This window comes from Gorilla gorilla, chromosome 8, assembly GCF_029281585.2.
Source record: "Gorilla gorilla gorilla isolate KB3781 chromosome 8, NHGRI_mGorGor1-v2.1_pri, whole genome shotgun sequence".
In the NCBI taxonomy this organism is placed as follows: domain Eukaryota; kingdom Metazoa; phylum Chordata; class Mammalia; order Primates; family Hominidae; genus Gorilla; species Gorilla gorilla.
Window position 1 is genome coordinate 65,025,655 of NC_073232.2, and position 21,164 is coordinate 65,046,818.

Genomic DNA, 21,164 nt, shown 5'->3' on the forward strand with positions numbered 1-21,164 from the left:
AGTGTGATGCTTGACATCTCACATTATTCAAAACTGGCACAATCTTCAAGATTATGTATGACAAAAGAGGATGGGCATTTCCATTTACTGGCCAAGGTAAGTGACTCCTATGAACTACCTGTTAAAAGCAGTGGGTTCTCTCTGCTTATGCCATTTAGACTGTCACTCTATTTACTATGAAAGAGGGTGCTAGCTCCTAAGCTTTAGTCTATTATAAGTACTTGTAATATAAGTGCTTTCCCCCAGGGCATATATCAGAAGAAAAATAAAACAAAATAAAGAGTCCTAGTAACTTCTGGATAAATAGTTAGAAGGTGCTAACTGGAGAAGGACATTTAATCCATCACAAAGCCATGAAATTGAGCCAAACACATCTTTTAGCTGACCTCCAGGCCTTTGGTTCTTCTACAGGAACTTCAAAGTTATCAAATCTAAAACCAACCTCACCACTCCAGACATACCAGCTTCCTCCACAACATTCTCATCTCAGCGAATGTCATCTTTCCAGTCTCCCATGTGAGGATCAGCCGGCAGTTACCTTAGACTCCTCTCTCCCTCATCCTGTATCCTATCAGTCTCCACATCTGGTAATTCTGTCTCCTTCAAATCTCCTGAGATCTTTCATTTTCCTGTCTTACTTTCTCCTAAGGTATAAATAGATTTCACCTTAGTTCAAACCCTCATTTCTCACCCAGATCTCTTTTTTTAGATTTGTATTAGGTTCAGAGGTACATGTGCAGGTTTGTTATATAGGTAAATCACATGTCATGAGGGTTGGTTATACAGATTATTTCATCATCCAGGTAATAAGCACAGTACCTGATAAGTAGTTTTTTGATCCTCTCCCTCCTCCCAGCCTTCACCCTCAAGTGTGCATGTCCATGTCTTGCCCAGATCTTAACTACACTATGGCTTCTTAATCAGTCCTCTGCCTATACACAAGCCCTTCCAATTCATTTTCTACACTGCCATCTATTGACCTTTCTAAATCACAAAATTTTATCAAAGCATTCTCTTGCTTAGAATCCTACTGCAGTTCCCCCAAAGCCTTCCTTACTGAGTGAAGGCTCAGTAGCATAGCATGCAAGACTATCCATCAGCTAACCTGTGTCTCCCACTCTGGCTACCATCTCCTTACCATCACCCTCCCCATACTTACTCCATGCTACTCAACTAATTGCGGTCCATCAATGTGCCTGCTCTCTGGACCTTTGCATATATAGTTTCTTCTATATAGGATACATTCTTACTTTTTATTTGCTTAACTCTCACTTGTTGTCAAGAACTCATACAGATGTTACATCTTCCTGAACAGTCCCAGTCCTCAAATACCCAGTCTGGGCTGGTGCTCTTTCTCTTTCTTTTTATAACACCTTGTGCATGCCTTTCATGAAAACGTAATCATCTGTTCTCTTTTCTGTCTTCCTACTAGACCCCCGGCTTCCAGTGATCTTGAGGGAAGGGACAGATTCTTTTCATCATTATGCCCCAGAAAGTGGCTAGCACAGTATCTGTCACAATACATATCTGTTGAATGAATGAAGTAATTAATAGTAATACTTGCCGGAGTATATCCCTGTGATATGGACAGGAGACAGGAAAATACTGGGTAGAAGAGAGTGGTTCCCTGGCAAAGGCCCCACCCTTAAGCCTGGAAACCTGTGGCCCTAAACAAATGTTCTTAAAGAAACTGAAAAAATGAATTTTTAATTAATTTCATTCTAACTCTAAATAGTCACATGTCGCTACCATACTGGACAGCTCAGACCTAGGTATCAACTGGACTAATGAAGTGGTTTCCTAACTTAAACTTAAATTGTAATAAAAAATTTAAAACGTTTTTATGAACTTCCAATAGGATTGCAGTATTACTTTTAGTACCTGTCAACTCTGTAAAACTCCTGAATTATAACTCATCTACACACATTTGAAAAACAGCAGTATCTGTATGTGTGAGATATGACTGGTTCTAAATGATGCCTGGAGACCCCATGGACTTACAGAGACCCTTCCAGTGATTTCTGAGGTACCTGGGAATCTGTGGCCAATAAATTGGTAATCACTGAATTAGTGAGTTTTTTAAGAATATCAGGCTGCATAAAATCTGACAGCTTGATTGAAAAAAAGCGGGACAGGGTGCCATTTCATTCAATTAAGGTCCTGTATTAATTCCGTTTAATAAATGTTTGGTCTATCTATGATGTGCTAGCCACTGTGCCAGTGAATGGATATAGCTATGATCTGACTTGCAGAGGAAATCCAAACTAGTACCTTCCGTGTAATAAGGGATACACTGCAAGGCTGCACAGGGTGCTACTGGAGCACAGAAGTGGGTCAGAGGCTTCCCACAGACACACAACACGAGCGGAAACAGAAAGTCTATATATCACCATAACGTCAAGGAACACCGGCTGGGAGTTAGGAGAGCTGGGCACTAGGAACGCTTTGAAACTGAATAGCTGTGGGATTTCCGAGGTTATGTTGCTTCTCTACTATATTTTAGTTCCGAAGCTGTACTAATGCTTCTCTTTCTTTTGCTCTTGGTGGGAAAAGCACAATTTGGGGTCAACAGATTCGGCTCAGGTCCAAGTCGCCTGCTGGGACCACGTCGCCGGGAAACGACGTCTCCCGGACACCTTCCCTCCCCGTCAGGCTCTCTGCAGGGATTCACCCCGTTCCCTCTCCCAACGACTCCCAGGCACACCTCCGTTAGAGGCGAAATATGCTGCTCCTGGGGAGCAAAGATAACCCGGAGGACCGGGGAAGGACCTTCCCACGCGCACGACTCGCGATCTTCCCAGTGCCCCAGAGCCAGGGACCCCACTGCCGCCTACCCCAGCCCGCAGCACCGAACCTGTTCACAATTGCGACTCCTCAGGTCCGCTTCGACACCACCGGAAACGGAAATTCACCGTCGCGCCGACTCGCCGGGAGGGAAACAAAAAGGCAGAAAAAAGAGACCGGCGCCTGGACGACTTCCGGGGAGAGCTGGAAAACTAGTCAACAGCTGTGTGCGGGCGCCTGCGCCGTGTGCGCAGTGCGTTCCACCGGGTCCGCATCCCTCCCGATTCCGCCCCACCCTGCCCTCGGAATCCGCTGCCTCAACTCCCGCGGTGGGACTCCGGAGCAGCGTACACCGCCCTCGCCTTAGTCCTCCGCGAAGGCCAGGGCAGCTGTGCGGCCTGACGCGGATTAGTTGGTGCGGTGCAAAAGCCAGAAGGAGACACATTTGGTCCTGGCCACCCCGGAGTCACCGTGCCCGGGACAAATGGACTATGGCTCGACTGGGAGTCCACTTCCTCCTTTTTAAAGATGACAGATGAGGGAGATCTCAGGTTCTGGGGGTGCCCTAAAGCCCTCTTTTGGCAGGAAGCGGTGGCTCATGCCTGTAATCCCAGCCCTTTGGGAGGCTGAGGCGGGAGGATCGCTTGAGCCCAGGAGTTCAAGACCAGCCTGGGCAACTTAGGGAGAACCCCCCCCCCCCCCCCCCACCGTCTCGCGGGAAAAAAAAGAAAGGAAGAAAATTAGCCGGGCACGGTGGCTCACGCCTGTAATCCCAGCATTTTGGGAGTCCAAGGCAGGAGGATTGCTTGAGCCCAGCAGTTCAAGACCAGCCTGGGCAACACAGGGAGGCTACCTCTCTCTCTCTCAATCAATCAATCAATCAATCAATGCCAGCGTCGTGGCGGGCGCCTGTGGTCCCTGTGGTCCCAGCTACTCTGGAGGCTGAGGCGGAACGATCGCTTGAGCCTTGGAGGCGGAGGTTGCAGTGAGCTGAGATCGAGCCACTGCACTCCAGCCTGGGCGACAGAGCAAGACACTGTCTCAAAGAAAAATAAATAAATAAAATAAGGCCCTCTTTTTCCAGGACCAACAGACTCTGATGGCAGGGACAAACTGACCCAGCCTAAACTGCCTCGCCTTCCCTGCTCCCGGGAAAGGGGCTTTCCCTAAGGGAAGGTAGCATCTTGCCATTTTCTTCCTGCACAGCTTTGCCTTCCCAGGGATCGGCCCATTGCCACCTGAGGAAATGCCTTGGAGTCCATCTAACCCACAGCCCAGGTACTTGGGACGCCTACAGAGCCTACATTGTCAGAGGATGCATCTTCTTCCAGTCTTGGAGGGGTTCCTTTCAATAAGATCCCACCAGTGCACTCAAGGCTCAATTCTACACCAAAAAACTAGGCCCACTCCTGTCACCGAGACCCCCAGGCTTCAGGTCCTGTCACAGGGACCTTGTTTTCGCCCCCAGCAGCCCCCAGGTATTCACTCTGCATAGGCTATATACTGGGTGCTAGACAACAGAGGCTACCCACGTGGCGCATGCTTCCCTTATCTGTGAAGAGCTTAGGATTTTGTAACTTCTTCACACTATGCCTCTTACTTCATGGAGATGTCAGTATCCGGGTAGATAATCCTTCCAACATCCTTTTGATCTCATGAAGCCCACTCCTGTCCTCTGCCCTACCTCAGCTTCCCCCTCCCTCCATGATCAGACCTTAGACCTTGTCAGGTCCAAGGACTGCAAACCCCACAGTAGCCCACTCTGACCACCACCTCCTAGCTATCCAGGTTACTCCCTATACTGCCCTGAAACAAAATTCTTGCAACCTTACCAGTACCTCCAATCCAGATCTTACTACCTTTTCACTGTTTCTTCCTTCCTTTATGACTTTTCCCTCTCTAGTGAGCGAGCTTAAACTCCATGGCCAACCATTCTCATTGGTCTCTTGCACACCTCCTCAACTCACCCACCTCCCTGTCACCTCCTATCTGCTTAGTAAGATGGGAGCCCTGGATAAACCCAGCTCTCCATCTATTCCATGCCACAACGATGCAACTAAACATGGCTGGAGGAAAACAGGACCATGCCAGCAGTCCTCACTTCAATCATTCTTTTTCTGGTCTATTCAATCTCCCATTGTTCCAAATGAGTAATTTCGCACTTCTTCCTCTCTGTTCAATCCTTCCTACTGCCTCCCCCTTCCTTGCCTCCTGAAAAAAGAAGGGAAAAAAGACCTTTTGAAAAAAGAAGGGATAGGTGTCCACAACTCAGTGTGAAGTGTTTAAAAAAGAGCCACACAAGCACGAAGAAAGCCAGAAGTGAGTAACCTGCAGAAAAGTAGGTAAAGGTTCTGATCTGGATCCAGATGAGAAATGGAATGGCAAGTGAAAATCAGGAAATATTTTGAAGAAGATAAATGTTCCTGGATATCTTTGAATACTTGGTAAATTATTAAGTTCTTATATATAATAAAGCAAGATTGTAGGTTTGTCTTTTTATTCAGGTATTTGAGGAAAATGTGTCTCCAAGTACTATTGAAATCTGAGACATATGTTGTGGGTACATTAAGGAGAAGGTATAGTAGTGTTTAAGAATTTAAAAATATATTTAGGTCTCGTCTTGTAAGTCAGCCCTTCTCCTTACATTAACTATATGACCTTCATAGTGGATTATTATTCCATCCAAAATTTCCTATTTCAAAAGCCACGTTTGGTTCATGCAGATATGAAAAGATGCCATAGTAGGAGAAAAAAGTTTGGAGATGATTAAGATGCAAACAGGAGTATTTAGTAATACTTTAGTAAGCTTATACGAATATGATAAAATACAGTTTTAATTTGGCTTCTAAGTATACTTTATTCTAGACATTATAAATCACCATCACTTGAGAGAAAAAAAGAGAGCCAGAGATGAATGTATACTTTCCAACATAATGTAAAGGCATAGTAGCATCCTCAACATGCCATATGCTGTGCTCCTAAATATTAAGGATAAGATGCTAAAATTTGTCTTTATCCCCATGTTTTGGGTTCTAAAATATTAGATGTAGAAAAAAAGTAAAAAGAAACCACTCTAAGACAAGGAATTTTATTTTCGTAAAACATCCATATCCACATAATTTGTAGGCAGTTTCCTAAATGGCTTTCAGTGATCCCCTTTTCTTAATATTCATATCCTGTCCTTTCAGCTTGACAGTTGGCTTGAGATTAATCACACTTGAGCTTAATCACTTCCAAGTCTAGATGACAAAAGCCTTTGACTTTTTTCTTGCACATTCTTTTTTGCCTTCTTATTTATTAGCCCTGTTGAAGCTGCTTCCATGTTGTGAGATGCTTTATGGGTAACATCCATGTGGTAAAACAGTGAAGTAGGCCTTTTGCCAACCACCAATTAAGAATAACCGTGGAGGAACTGAGTCCCACCAACAGCTACTTGAGTCACTATAAAAGTGGACTCATCACTGGTTGAACCTTGGAATAACGATAGCCCAATTGACACCTTGATTTTAGCCTTGTGAGATATTCAGACAAAGAGAATGCAGCTAAGCATTATCTGAATTTCTGACTCATGGAAACTGTGAGATAATAAATGTTTGCTGCTTTATCCACTAAGATTTTGGGTAATTTGTTAAACAAACACATAACTAATACACATACATACACAACTTGCAAGATAAAATATAACTTTAGAGGAAAAAAGAAGAAATCAAGCAAGAACTAGATGCAGTTAACATAAACTAAGCTCAACATATTTCATTACAGCATGTGGAAATTGTAAAGTATCTTTTTCTCATATATGTTAAGTACTCAGTAAAAAATTACAGTATTGCTGAAATCTGTATACTGAAGTTGAAAAAGACAAAACTTAGAGGATATATGGGACGTAGTGAAAACATAATTGAAAGATTCAAAATCAAAATTTGTATAACAATTTGTATTTTAAGAAAAATGTAAAGAGTTACAAAAAGTATGTCCCCTTCTCTGACAGTAATTATTACCCTATTTGCTATAATATAATAAATAAGGTTTTGAGTAGCAAATTTGTGGCAGATTTAAGCAACAATCCAGGTAAACAGACACCTTTCTTTCAATAAGGGAGCAGGAAATGACAATTACATTATTCAGCAAAAACATTTTATCTTTGTTTACAGACTTTGTGTGTGGGTGTGACTGTTTCTCACAAATTGCAAAGGTCCCCAATCTTAACAAAGAATTTATTTGACCATTAACTATATTTCATGGGTAACCTTTATTTTATAACATGAAATTATATATTGAATTTGGATTTTTACATTTTGTTAATTACTACTTCACAAGAAGGGGAAAAATAAAAAATCTTCAAAAAGCAGTTATAGCTCAATGATTTAAATCAATTCACCAGGCTATGGTTGTGGCAGATAATAAAACATTAAATTCTTCTCCCAAAGCTAAGTTGATTACTCTGAGTACCTACCTGTGTTCTTCCAAAATTTTATAAATTACATGGGATTGGAGCTCAGATGAAATTTAGATTGCTTTTTTTCCAACTTTTAAGTTCAGTGCTACATGATCATGATTAAATGATGGCTAAAATGAGGATCTAAATCTATTGTATCATTACTTTACAATCAGAAATAAATGATAACAGTAAAGCATTTTATTAACTTATTTCTGAGGTAATAGAAGAGGAATATATGTGATAAGGAAGAATGAATTGATTTGGACTCGTAAGGAAATGTGATTTTAAGAGAAATTTACACACCTAGTTAGTATGCAGGAAGGTGTGGAATGCAAAAAAGACCTGAGATAAAATTAATGGCTTAAAAAATTCTGATAGCCCAAACAGCCATGCACCATTATATTCAAAAACAAAATAAGCACATGCTGAAACATTACCTTAATGTGAGGAAAAACTTGATGTGCCGGGAACAGTGAGAAATGACATATTTCCTGGACTGGCCTGACTGCTTTTTTAGTAAACTGGAGCCACAAAATCAAGGTATATATTCAATCCATGAATGTTTTGATTTCTCATTTGCAGCATTTTGAGGTTTTGATACATCAAAGCATTCTGAATAACAAAATCTCACATCTAATGTTGATCAATATGACCACAACAAGCTCTAAAATTCTACAGTCCTTGCCTTTCTGCCTGAACCTTGCCCCCCAAAAATAATTTATTTCAGGCATTTCCAGTCAAAATTTTAACACTGATACTAATTTTGTGAAGTTTGTGTCATGTTTATGACATATTAATTAGTCATAGTTGTCAAGAAACAGAATGATCTAGGTAATATGCTCAACTCTGAAGCTAGGCTGTCAGGTTTTGAAACCAATGGATTAAGAACAGGGAAGTGGCTGGGCGCAGTGGCTTACGCCTGTAATTCCAGCACTTTCAGGGGCTGAGACAGGTGGATCACTTGAGATCAGGATTTTGAGACCCGCCTGGCCAACATGGGTGAAACTCCGTCTCTACCCCAAATACAAAAATTAGCCAAGCGTGCTGGCACACATCTGTAATCCAAGCTACTCAGGAGGCTGAGACAGGAGAATAGCTTGAACCTGGGAGGTGGGGATTGCAGTGAGCCGAGATCGTGCCACTGCACTCCAGCCTGAGTGACATAGTGAGACTCTGTCTCAAAAACAAAACAAAACAAAACAAAACAAAACAAAACAAAACAAAAGGAGTAAGGGGTAATTCTCCAAGGAAAACTACCATTATTTTATCAAAATAATGAAGGAAGCATTCTGGTCAGTCAAACCAACCTATGTCTATAATCAAAGAGCAAGCTTCACAGAGAAATTTTTAATACAGAACCGAAATATTATTCATAAGTCATTGGAGTATTCTGGGGAATAGATGCTAGTAAAAGTCAAAAAAAAATATGCATTTTCTTGCCTTATAAGAAGTCAATTGGGGTGAAATTCATGTTGTAAAAGTATTTACATATAAATTAACTTCAAGAAAAAATTTGCTGGAGATATTAGCAGAACACGTTGTACTTTACAAAAATAATGCATGAATTTGGTCTAGGCTGGGTTGAATATGTTTAGAAAAACACAGTCTTTTGAAGAAAAAGTTAGATTGCAATATCTCAAGTAATGACTAGTGACAATGAAGATAATAAAGTGTTCTTATGAGCCCAAGAGTTGATATTTCTAAGTTTCACGGCATAGCTGATGAATCATTCAGTAAAACCAAATGAAACAAATACCTTCAATCTCTCAAATCAAACACCATACTATTGAGATTTTAGCTATAACTTTATGTTTGCCTTGTTTGAAAAAGTATTTTAAAACCCCAAAATATTTTTTGTTAAACCATCTTAAATGGTTAAAACATTCCTTTTAGAGTAAACACTTATGAAATGCTTAAGCATTGTAACCTCGTCATTCTAAAGGATTAAAATGTTTATTTTAAATTGAACATTTATGAAATGCTTAAACATTTTAACTAGCCTTTTTTAAAGTGCAATCATAAAAACACTGTTTTTATAGTGAAAGAAATATTTCCTAATTGCATTCACACATTTGAACTATTTAGACATGAGGCAATAAAGTGAAATACAATTGTGAAACACATATTTTATGTAAAGTATAGTTGCCAAAGTTTTTGTCATCTTCAAATAATCTTTTTATACTTTTTTGCTTTTAAAGCATAAGTTTGTGGCACAAGTTAAGTTGATTCTGGCAAATTGTAGTTAATCCCCGACTACTTTTCATGATTAGATATTCAGCTAAGGTATACATCACAGACCATCTGTGAGAAGACACTATTTCATCTGTCTTCTGGGTAATAGGGAGGCTCATTTTGAGGATGGACCCACCGTGTTTTTTTGTGAAAGCAGGAGAGTGCCAGGTGGTTACTACAGATAAACACAAAGGGTAATACCAGAGAAAAAGAAACGCAGGGCTTTGCCAGCAAACCTTTACAATATTGGTGCACTACAACAGGTGGTAAACAGTGAGATGTCATATATGTGTACAAAGCCAGAATACATTTCACAATTTGTAGCTCAGATTCCATGAGACGCTAAGAATACAGATGTTAGGAAGTTTCAAATTTCAATAAGGGTGGAATCTAATACCACCGTGAAAATACCCTTTCTCAACTGCATGTACTTATATTGCTAACTGGAGAAAATAGCTCTGGAGAGTAATCATGGAACTGTGCGGAGTTTATTTGGTTAATGGGACCAAACATACAATTAGGTAGAAGAAATAAGTTCGAGAGTTCAATAGCACTGTAAGGTGACTAGTTACTAATTTATTGTATATGTCAAAATAGCTGAAGGAGAATATTTGAAATGTTCCCAAAACAAATAAATAATAAACCTTTGTGGTAATGGATAACCTAAATATGGTGATTTGATTTTTACACATGGTATGCATGTAGCAAAATATCACATTTACTTGTTATAGATACATAAGAGTTGTACTATATAAATATGTACAACTCTTGCATATCCATAAAAAGTAAATACATGAATAGATTAACAAATAGAACACGAAAAAATTATTAGTACAGAATATTTAGCCTTTTTCTAAGTTTCATGAAAAATCTGCAAATTTCCTAGGGAAACTTATGACAGCCTATTAACATGCAAATATCATGTATTAGATCTAACTTTTAAAAGTAAAAAGAGATTTTTTTATCATCCTGAAGAAGAAAAAGAAATTTTACCAAGGTTTTCTTGTCCTGGGCTCAACATGTAATGATGAAAGCAAACTGGAGTAGAAAGTAAGGCAAAGAAAAATCAATACATATTTTTTTCAGTGGTCTCTAAGCATCTTAAACTTTGTTATCTCTCATGTCTAGCTTTATTCCAGGCACAAACTGATCAAAAATTGGTTCCCTGAATGAGCTTGCCATATCAGATACAGAAATTTTAAGATTTGCTAATTCAAAGTACAAGAACACAGTAAATAGTAAGAGAAGACATGAGCCTGTCAGTATATTAAATTCACTGGCATGCTTTTTTCGTCTATTTCCCTTCAGAATCTATTACAAAACCTAGAGAAATGTGACCCCTATGAGCCACTATTATGCAAAGGTGTGCCAGACTCATTGTGTTTAGGGCAGAAAGTGTAGCCTGGAGTAAAAAAATAAAAAATAAAGATTTTAAGTCCAAGAATGCTCAAAACTAAGTAAATGATGTATTACCAAATTTTGATTGCTGCATAAAATACCTCTTTGTGACAACCCAGTTTACACGCAATTTCAATGATGACTATTAGAGAACTATTAAGCTGAGCAGGTCATGTAGCTTAGGGTAAACCTCATGACCTCATCTGTTGGAACATGTGTCGATAGGATAGACCAGGCAAAGGCTGGGCGCAGTGGCCCACTCTTGTAATCTCAGCACTTTGGGAGGCCGAGGCAGGCGGATCACAAGGTCAGGAGATCGAGACCACCCTGGCTAACATGGTGAAACCCCAGCTGTACTAAAAAATACAAAAAATTAGCCAGGTGTGGTGGCGGGCGCCTGTAGTCCCAGCTACTCGGGAGGCTGAGGCAGAAAAATGCTTGAACCCGGGAGGCGGAGCTTGCAGTGAGCCGAGATCACGCCACTGCACTCCAGCCTGAGGGACAGAGTGAGACTCCATCTCGAAAAAAAAAAAAAAAAAAGGTAGACCAAAGAAAAAATATCCTTTGAGTAAGACGTAAGCATGCAGGATCAATTTAAAATGGTCCCAAATGAAGATGCCTTCTGAGTATATGTCAGGGAAGTGAAGACAATGAATAGTTCCATGCAAGCAATTCAAGTGAGAAAGGGCAATGCGTAAGGCAAAATAAATGAGATGAGAAGCAACCTTTGCCCACAAAGAGCCTGGTAAGAAGAAGATTTTTTTTTTGTAAGTCTTGCTTATTTTTCATTAGAAAAAAAAGTTAGAGGCAAATCTTTTTATTTAGGCATATTATAAAAATATTTCTGTATCCTCACTATGAATGAGAAAATAGGCATAAACTCAAATTATAAAAAGATCCAACAGGCAAAAACCTATGTCATATGTTTGTTTGAGGTTGATACTTTAAAAGAAATTATCTACCCACAAGTTGGGGAGAAAATAAATAGAAATCTGTTTTTCTCCACTGCTTTAAGAATCTATACTGATTTCAACTCTCTTAGACAAAATTTCACATAGACCACATGCATGAAAATTTTTATGCTGCCATTATACCTTATATGGCAAATAATTGCTATAGCCATACTTATTTTACTCTGTTGAGCTAAATACATTTTTACCAAAAAATAGTATGTATCAAAATCTTAAATGCTCACATTTAATGGGAAAATGGAATAACTTACTTGCACTATAATTCTCAACCTGTTTAGTGCAAAAGATCTGAAAAGATGAAAAAAGTTTAGAGAGAGCAATCACAAATAGAATAGAAAGGAAAATTCAAAATGATGTCAAGATAAAAACTAGAATATTAGCTGCAGGACAGCAAAAACTTCTGTCTTTTATTTTTTAAACTACTCTCACCCTGGTACTCAGAATTTTGTTTGGACACAGTAAGCACTCAATAGATTTATTGAATGAGTAAACACATTTTAAAACATCAAAATTATGACCTGTATTACAGTGAAAAAAATACCTAATGACCTTCTACAATGTGCCATTCTTTATGCAAAGTACTTTATATATATCAGCCTGTATAATCACTGTTAAAACCAATGAGAAAGACAATAATTTATTGATGAGAAATTGGAAGTTCAGATCTATTAAGAAAGTCATCCAAAGCCATGCTGACTTCAAAGTACAGACTCTTGACTTTAGGACATGGCATAACCCCAAGAGGGTAATGATATTGAGAAAGCTTTGCCATTGGAAACACAATTTCATAGACAAGAAGAGAAGATTATGTTCACATTACTTTTCATGCTTCACATGGCAAGAACATTCCGCTCTTTAATGTTAGGATTCATAACTTTCCCTAAATACTCTGTGCTCTGTTGTCTAAATGGTAACACCAAGAATCATCACTTTTCCTCCATAATAGGATGTGCAGTGTCTTTGTGTGAAATATAGTCTATAGTTGTATATCTTCTAGTTGAGAAATTTAATCATGCAATATATCTGGAATAAGAAAAAAATACAGCAACAATTAAAATAGGACAATAAAAATGAGTAAGATGTTTAAATTTCTATTGCCAGAAAAATTGTGCAAAATAGAATTCATGAAAGAGAAATAGAGTGGCATAAAACAACTGCAGGGGAGAAATGATGAAAACAGAGAAAGAAAGAGATAAACTAGTGAAATAAAGTTGAAAAAAGCTTTATTTTCACAGCATTGCATTTTGTGAAAAGTTTTACACTTTTACATTAAAGAGTTTAAGAGTATACTAAATTGAATTTGTTTTTGACTTGATACTTCTGCTTTAAATTATATCGTCTTAATTACCATTTAAAACTTACTACTAGTTATTTTATATATCATTACTAATGTCAGCATCTTATCAGGCATAAGAGTTAAATATAAATTTATATTCCCCAGGTGAATGCAATTGATACAAGAAAAAAATTACTAATCAAAAAAAAAAAGGAGTTCCTTTCTCTAAATGTATCACATAGTGATACAGCTTTTTATACACTACAAACAGAGTGGGTCAGAAGTTAAAGAAAGTAGTTTGTCTTCTGGAAAAATTATAAATCATATTTTATTAAGTAAAACAAACTACTCAAATTCGGGATAGGATCAATCAATATTTTCTCTTAAATTTACAGTTGACAAAAAATTGGAAAGAAGTAATAGAGGGCTTTTTGGTGTTTTATTATTGTTATGTGATATTATTCCTGATGACTCTAGAATTAACTTCACTTTAATCTGTGCAAGTGTCTTACTCCCACAAGTGTTCCTTCCTCAGGATTATAAAATGTACCCCCTTTACTCTATCATACTTATTAGCATACTGTCTCATATGTTTCATGCTGTGGAACCTCATAGGACTTACAGCAACTATTACAACTCATTTATAACTTTTTTTTTTTTTGAGACGGAGTCTTGCTCTGTTGCCCAGGCTGGAGTGCAGTGGCGTGATCTCGGCTCACTGCAACCTCTGCCTCCCGGGTTCAAGCATTTTTCTGCCTCAGCCTCCTGAGTAGCTGGGTAGCTGGGATTACAGGCGCCCACCACCACACCCGGCTAATTTTTTTGTATTTTTAGTAGAGACAGGGTTTCACCATCTTGGCCAGGTTGGTCTTGAACTCCTGACCTAGTGATCCACCCGCCTCAGTCTCCCAAAGTTCTGGGATTACATGCGTAAGCCACAGCGCCTGGCCCTATTTATAACACTTTTTAAAGTTCTCATACTTTTTTTTTTTTTTTTTTTTTGAGACGGAGTCTGGCTCTGTCGCCCAGGCTGGAGTGCAATGGCGCGGTTTCGGCTCACTGCAAGCTCCACCTCTCGGGTTCACGCCATTCTTCCGCCTCAGCCTCCGGAGTAGCTGGGACTACAGGTGCCCGCCACCTCGCCCGGCTAATTTTTTGTATTTTTAGTAGAGACGGGGTTTCACAGTGTTAGCCAGGATGGTCTCGATCTCCTGACCTCACGACCTGCCCGCCTCGGCCTCCCAAATCTACTCTTTTTTATATTTCTCTGCTCTTATTCACACTTGAACCGTATCTAATGAGTGTCTTATCGCTACCACATTCCTGAAACCACACTGTCAATGACCAAATCACTAAATCCAATGGTCAATTTTCCATACTCATGTTGCTTGAATTATCAGCAACTTTTTTTTTTTTTCTTTTTGGAGACAAGATCTTGCTCTGTCACTCAGGCTGGAGGGCAGTGGCTCACTGCAGCTTCAACCTCCTGGATTCAAATGGTCCTTCCACCTCAGCCTCCCAAGTAGCAACAGCATTTCATACAGTTGATGACTCTCTCCTTATTGACAAAAATATCCTCATTGTATTTTCAGTTGACAACGCTCTCCAGGCTTTCCTTCTACCTAGCTTCTTAATCTCCTTTGCAGGTACTTCATCCTGTCTAATCTCTAAACCTTGGGGTAAAAAGGGTTCAGTACTCAGGTGTACGTTTTTTCTCTATCTAAACTCACTCCGTCTCTTAATAACATCATCTAGGTCGAGGCGGACGTCGCTTCCGGAGCAGCATGGCGGCCACTGAGGATGAGAGGCTAGCAGGGAGCGGTGAGGGAGAGCGGCTGGATTTCTTGCGGGATCTGCACGTGCGATTTTTCCAGCGCTGCCTTGAGGATTTGCCGGAGCGCTATTCTTCACTCGAGACAAGCAGGTCCTTCCCACAGAAGGCAGATGAAATCTAAATCGCTGTGGTTTCCGAGACTCTTCATACCTGGGTATTCCGTTCAATCCATCAAAGGCTCCTGGAACAGCTCATCCTTATGATAGTGACCACATTGCAATGACCTACACTGGCCTTTCATGCTTAGTTATTCTTGGAGACGACTTAAGCCGAGTAAATAAAGAAGCTTGCTTAGCAGGCTTGAGAGCCCTTCAGCTGGAAGATGGGAGTTTTTGTGCAGTACCTGAAGGCAGTGAAAATGATATGCGATTTTTGTACTGTGCTTCCTGTATTTGCTATATGCTCAATAACCAGTCAGGCATGGATATGAAAAAAGCCATCTCCTATATTAAAAGAAGTATGTCCTATGACAATGGACTGGCACAGGGAGCTGGACTTGAATCTCATGGAGGATCTACTTTTTGTGGCATTGCCTCACTATGTCTGATGGGTAAACTAGAAGTTTTTTCAGAAAAAGAATTGAACACGATAAAGAGGTGGTGTATAATGAGGTAACAAAATAGTTATCACGGAAGTTCACCTAATAAGCCTGTAGACACCCGTTATTCTTTTTGGGTGGGAGCAACTCTAAAGCTTCTAAAAATTTTCCAATACACTAACTTTGAGAAAAATAGAAATTCCATCTTATCAACTCAAGATCGCCTCGTAGGGGGATTTGCCAAGTGGCCAGTCATCCAGGTGCTTTGCATGCATACTTTGGGATCTGTGGCCTGTCACTAATGGAGGAAAGTAGAATTTGTAAAGTTCATCCTACTCTGAATGTAAGCACACGGACTTCTGAATGCCTTCTAGATCTCCATCAAAGTTGGAAAACCAAGGACTCTCAAACAATGCTCAGAGAATGTACATATCTCCACATGACTGATTTTAGATTGGGAGGGTGGGGGGATTTGTAGCATAACTGTAGCTCAAGTTTAAAAGCCATGTATAACCAAGTGTGCTCTTTTTTTAAAAGGTAGAGTCTTACAATCAAATCTCCTGCTGAGGTCACTTTGGGATATGGTCTTGAGCCAGTAATCTTTGTACTGGGTTTCAAGAAAATCTGTGTTGAAGTTTGAACCACAACTTTGTCATGGTTCTTAAATGTTTAGACTGTATTTCTAAGAAGTTGTTTGAGGCAAATTAACTGTATGTGTGTAGGTTATCTTTTTAAAAACTCTTCAGTGCAAATTGTATCTTGTTATAAAATGGACACAAATCTTCAAAACAAATTTACCTTCATATAGCATTGATAATCCTCAGGTGAACACTTAGTAATCATTTAAAAAGCTCACTGCTGATGGTAGAAAATTTGCTTTAATGAATTAAGTATCTGGGATTATTCTTTGAAAACAGATGACCATAATTTTTTTAAAGAAGAGTGACTTATTTTGTCTTATTTTTAAGTAAAGTGTGCCAATTAAACCTCTGTGGCCTATATAAATGAAATTAATAACTTCATAGTAAGAATAAATAGGTTTAACTAATGTGATAGTTTTCTAAAAGGAGATTGTTTGAAGACAACTATTATGTAACTGAGGGAAAAGCAACTAACTATATGTGATTGTGAATGAGGAAGTTTTGTGCTATGTGGGTCATTTATTTAGACATTGCTGTGGTGAATACCAGTTATGTTTGATTTTATTCTCAAATCATTCGTTGCCTTTTTTTTTTTTTTTTTGCTTTCTAGGAAGAAAACAATCTTTTTTATCTACAAGGAAAGATACTTTGTGTTTTTATTTTTAGCCATTTGAATTTTTTAATTTGTTGCCCCCAGTGTGTCAGCTGCTTTAATTTCAAACTAATACTTTTCTATTTTTTTCAAATTAAATAAGTAAAAAAATGCAAAAACAGAACCATTCAAATAGATTCAGTGGTGCAACTCTATACATGGTCATTTTTATTCTCATATTCTCAGGTAAGTGAGAGGGAAATGTAAGCATTTAGAGGGTAAGAACCAGGGTTTTGTTTTTGTTCATTGTTTTGCTTTCTTAAGTCTATGAACTAGCTAATTATGAAGGAGATAGTATAAAAACTCTTCATTCGTAATTAATTTCCATTACTTGCTCAGTGACATTCAGAACTATGAGTCTAGTACTGAAATAGGGAAAGAAATCTCTTCACTAAAGGAGTTGGGTTTAAGTTAGTCTTGGTGATAATAAATGTTGAAATACAAACCTCAGTATAAAAACTAGATTACTGGTATCACTGTTTAGGCATTGTAATATTTTAAATGTTATCTTTTTTTCTAAATTAGAGAAAAAATGTTGTAAAATTACAGTCTTTCCCAAGGGAAACACTATGTACTTGGAGAAATGATTCATTTATTACTGGCATGCTTAGTTTTAAACCTGAGTTTGCCAAAGTCAACTGTATGTTTTTTAATTAGAAATAAAATAAATCTTCTGATGGTGGGGGAAAAAATAAGCCTAATAACAGATGTTATCCTTCTGTGGGTTATTCCAGTTGCTACTATTTAAATCCTGGCAGATTAAGACATCCATATCTCAAACTAAGTCATCTCTTAGACATTGGAAGTGGAAGTAGCATATACATAATGGCTTTAGGACTATATAAAAAGCCCAAATTCTTTTTTCTATATCATCAGGAAAGGTTAGAAGGTAATAAAGGTAGTAACAGTGACTGTATTCATAAATGTAAGTTAGAGAAAAATTCCAATCTAAAAGTATTTCATAAGGCTAAATATTTTCTAACTCCTTATAATTTAATACCATAAAATTATAAATTTTAGTAAGCTTCTAATTGATATACTTGTGGGAGACTTTCTTGTGAAACTTCATGGACTAGTAAATGTTCACATTCCACAGCAACTTAATTGACCAGAAAATAGCAGGCCAGTGTGAATTGTGGAGAAACTATTTCTAACTTTTCTAACTAGTTATTTCCAAGAAAAATATTTACCGATTAAATAAATTATAAGCAATATTTCACATACATACTTTATTCCTTAGCAGGAGTGATATAATAAGGGGAAATATGAAGTCCGAAATCTCAAAAAGCTCTATTTCCTACTCCCTACTCGTCTCCTTTCCGCCCCCTAATTTTGTGGTTTTTTTTTTAGAAGGTAGGAGGAGGAGCTTTGTTTTGAGCATCTGCATACAAATAAGATTAATCAGATCATATGGCATAATTTAACCTGTTTATCATTTCAGTGTTCTTAGACTTGATCTATAATATATATGTGTTATTATATCTTTAAACAGTTATTTATATTTAATCTAAATTCATATAGAAATCTTGCTGACAGTAGTAAATAATTTGAAAACTGTTGGACCTGATCATTTTTGAGAGACAGTTAATGAGGAGGTGCTCTGGAATCAGACGACCTGGGTTTAAATGCCAGATTTGCCAGTTCAGCAGCATGATCTTGGACCCTAACTCTCCCATTGATAAAATAAGGAAAATAGATAAAACCTAACACACAGAGTTTAGGATTAAATGAAATAATACAGATAATGCACTTAGGATAGTACCTGGAATACAGAAAATTTCAAATTATAGTTTCTTTATAATGATCATAAAATTGTTTTTGCAATTAAAACCTCTCTTCTACAACAGAAAGAGGTCTTAACAGTTTAACCTCAGGGAAAATGATGACAACAGTGTTGTTTTCTAATCTCGCCATAAAAATACAGAGCAACTAGGACAGTCACAGACACTATTACAACGCTAGATGACAAGGTATCTGCATGAACTTCAAAATACAACTGAGGACAAACCACTGACCCACATAGTTTCAGCATCTGTGGGAGGAAGTAGAAGGAAGGCAGCTGGTTTCTGACAGCTCTGCAAACTGGCGAACGACAACACTGCCCACAGTTTCTCACTACAAAGTGCAGTGGGACAATCCAAGAACAGGCACTGAAACTGGGAAGTGACTACAGAATCCCATTTGCAGATGAATGTTAAAGCAATATGATAAGGTCTGATGATCGCATTAGAGCAGTCTGGGCTTTACACTGTGTACCTCTTGAAGCTTATGAAACAAAATCCAGTGCTGAGGACAAACGAGAAAGCTAAGTATTGGGAATCTAGATCTAGATAAGTATTGGGAAGAAAGGTCAAGATACAGAGACATTATATATATGTATTTTCATATATACATATATATATATTCTTTTAAATCACTGTAAAAATGGGAGCTCTAAGGCTGTGAAGTCATCCTAGAGCCACTCCTCCCTCCTAAAAGTACGGAAAAACTCATTTCAGTTAAGAGGAAAAAAAGAGTAACTGAGCCAGAATTACAGTCCAACTCCATTCAAAGTTAGTATAAGAAATAAGAGAATAAATAGATCAACATCCTCACAGACAATGAAAGCACACCAGAGAGACATGACCACAAGACAGATAAAAACCTAATATTTGCAAAAAAAAAATGCAAATATGACAGGAAATTTATAGTAATTAGTACAATCATCAGTAAAAGTAGGAAAAGGTGAAAATTAACCAAGTACCAAACACATGGAGTAAAAAGCAAAATAAAGCAGAAGGAAGGAATTAATAAAGATAAAAGCAAAAAATAATTACTAGTAGAAAACCAAAACAAGAGAGGCAATACATCCAAGTTGGTGATAGGTAGTGCAGGGAGTTGAGTGAGATAAACTACCAGCTAACCTATTTAAGAAAAAAAGGAGGAAGCACAAATACAAAAATTTAAATGACAAGAGGGAAATAGTAAAACAGGAAATTTGTTTAAATTGACTACTTTGAGCAATTTTACACAATAAATTGGAAAACTATTTTGAGAAAAATGCAAATTGCCATAATTTACTCTAGGTAGATAAAGAAAGTCACAACAAACCAATTACCATAGAGGAAACAAATAGTTAAAAGTACCCCCTACCAAAAGAAGCATCAAGCCCAGATTGTTTCAAGGGGATTTCTACCAAACCTTTTAAGACTAAATAATCCTGTTCTTGCTTAAGCAATTCCAGAGACTAGGAAAATAATATTGAACCTCAAAGTGCCAAAAAAAAAAAGAAACTCCTAAATTCATTACTTAAAGTTAATGTAACAGCATTGATTCAAAAACCTGACAAAGATTGTACCAAAAAGAAAATTATAGAGCAATCTCATGAATATTAATAAAAAGTTTTAATGATATATTAGCAAACAATCCAACAGCACTTTCAAAAGGTAATCATGACTAAGTTGGGTTTATTATAAGAATGCAAGGGTAATTCAATACTAGATAATCTGTTAATATTCATCATGTTCAGTGAAAAAAATCTTCATCTTTGCAGAAAAGACATGATAGAATTGAGCACTCACTTATGTTAAATATACTAAGTAGAAATCAATGAATAATCCATTAACATTGTACCTCTACCTAAAAGCCAGCATCTTAAATTTCAAAGCAAAAGAGACTTTCCAGCTGAAGTCAGGAACAAGACATGCCCACTAACTCCTCTGCTACTTAACAATGTGTTGAGAGTTTTAGCCAATGAAGTTAGACAAAATAAAGACGTGAATTGGAAAGGAAGAGGTAAAACTATTTGCAGATATGAATATGTATCTAGAAAGCCCAAAGGAACTTGTTGAAAAACTAAACAAGAAAAGAACGTGATAAAGTAGCTATTAAATACAACTTACATACAAATATCAGTAGGCTTCACCAGACACAAGTGCATACTTTGATTCCATTTTGGTGAATTTCAAAACAGATAGCATTTATGTATGGTGTCAGAAATCAGCACCCCCTTTCAGTCACTACCTGTCTTCCCAAAGGTAAGCTTTATCAAAATCACCATCAATTAGTTTTGTCTGGTTTTGAATTTTATATGAGTGGAACCATACAGTATACATTATTTTTCAACTGGCTTTAACTCAGTAGGACTGAAAGAGGGTACAAAGGGACTCTGTGGTGCTGGTAGTGTTCTGTTTCAAGATCTAGGTGCTGGTTACATAGGTGCATTCACCTTATGAATATTTATCAAGCTATATATTTATGATTTGTGCACTTTTCTGTATGCATAATCATAGCTCAATAAAAATGTTCACTAAAAAATATCTAGTCCTATGAATCTGAAATCTCATTTATAATATAAACCTACCAGTCTGAACATCTCCCCTGAATTCCATACCAATATATCCAATTATCTACCCCACCTT

At 37.8% G+C, this 21,164-nt stretch overlaps 1 pseudogene; it reads left to right on the plus strand.

Moving 5' to 3' along the window:
* Positions 1 to 17,465, plus strand: part of LOC101141192 (geranylgeranyl transferase type-1 subunit beta-like) — a 108,076-nt pseudogene extending 90,611 nt beyond the window's left edge.
* Positions 17,466 to 21,164: the final 3,699 nt, after the last annotated feature.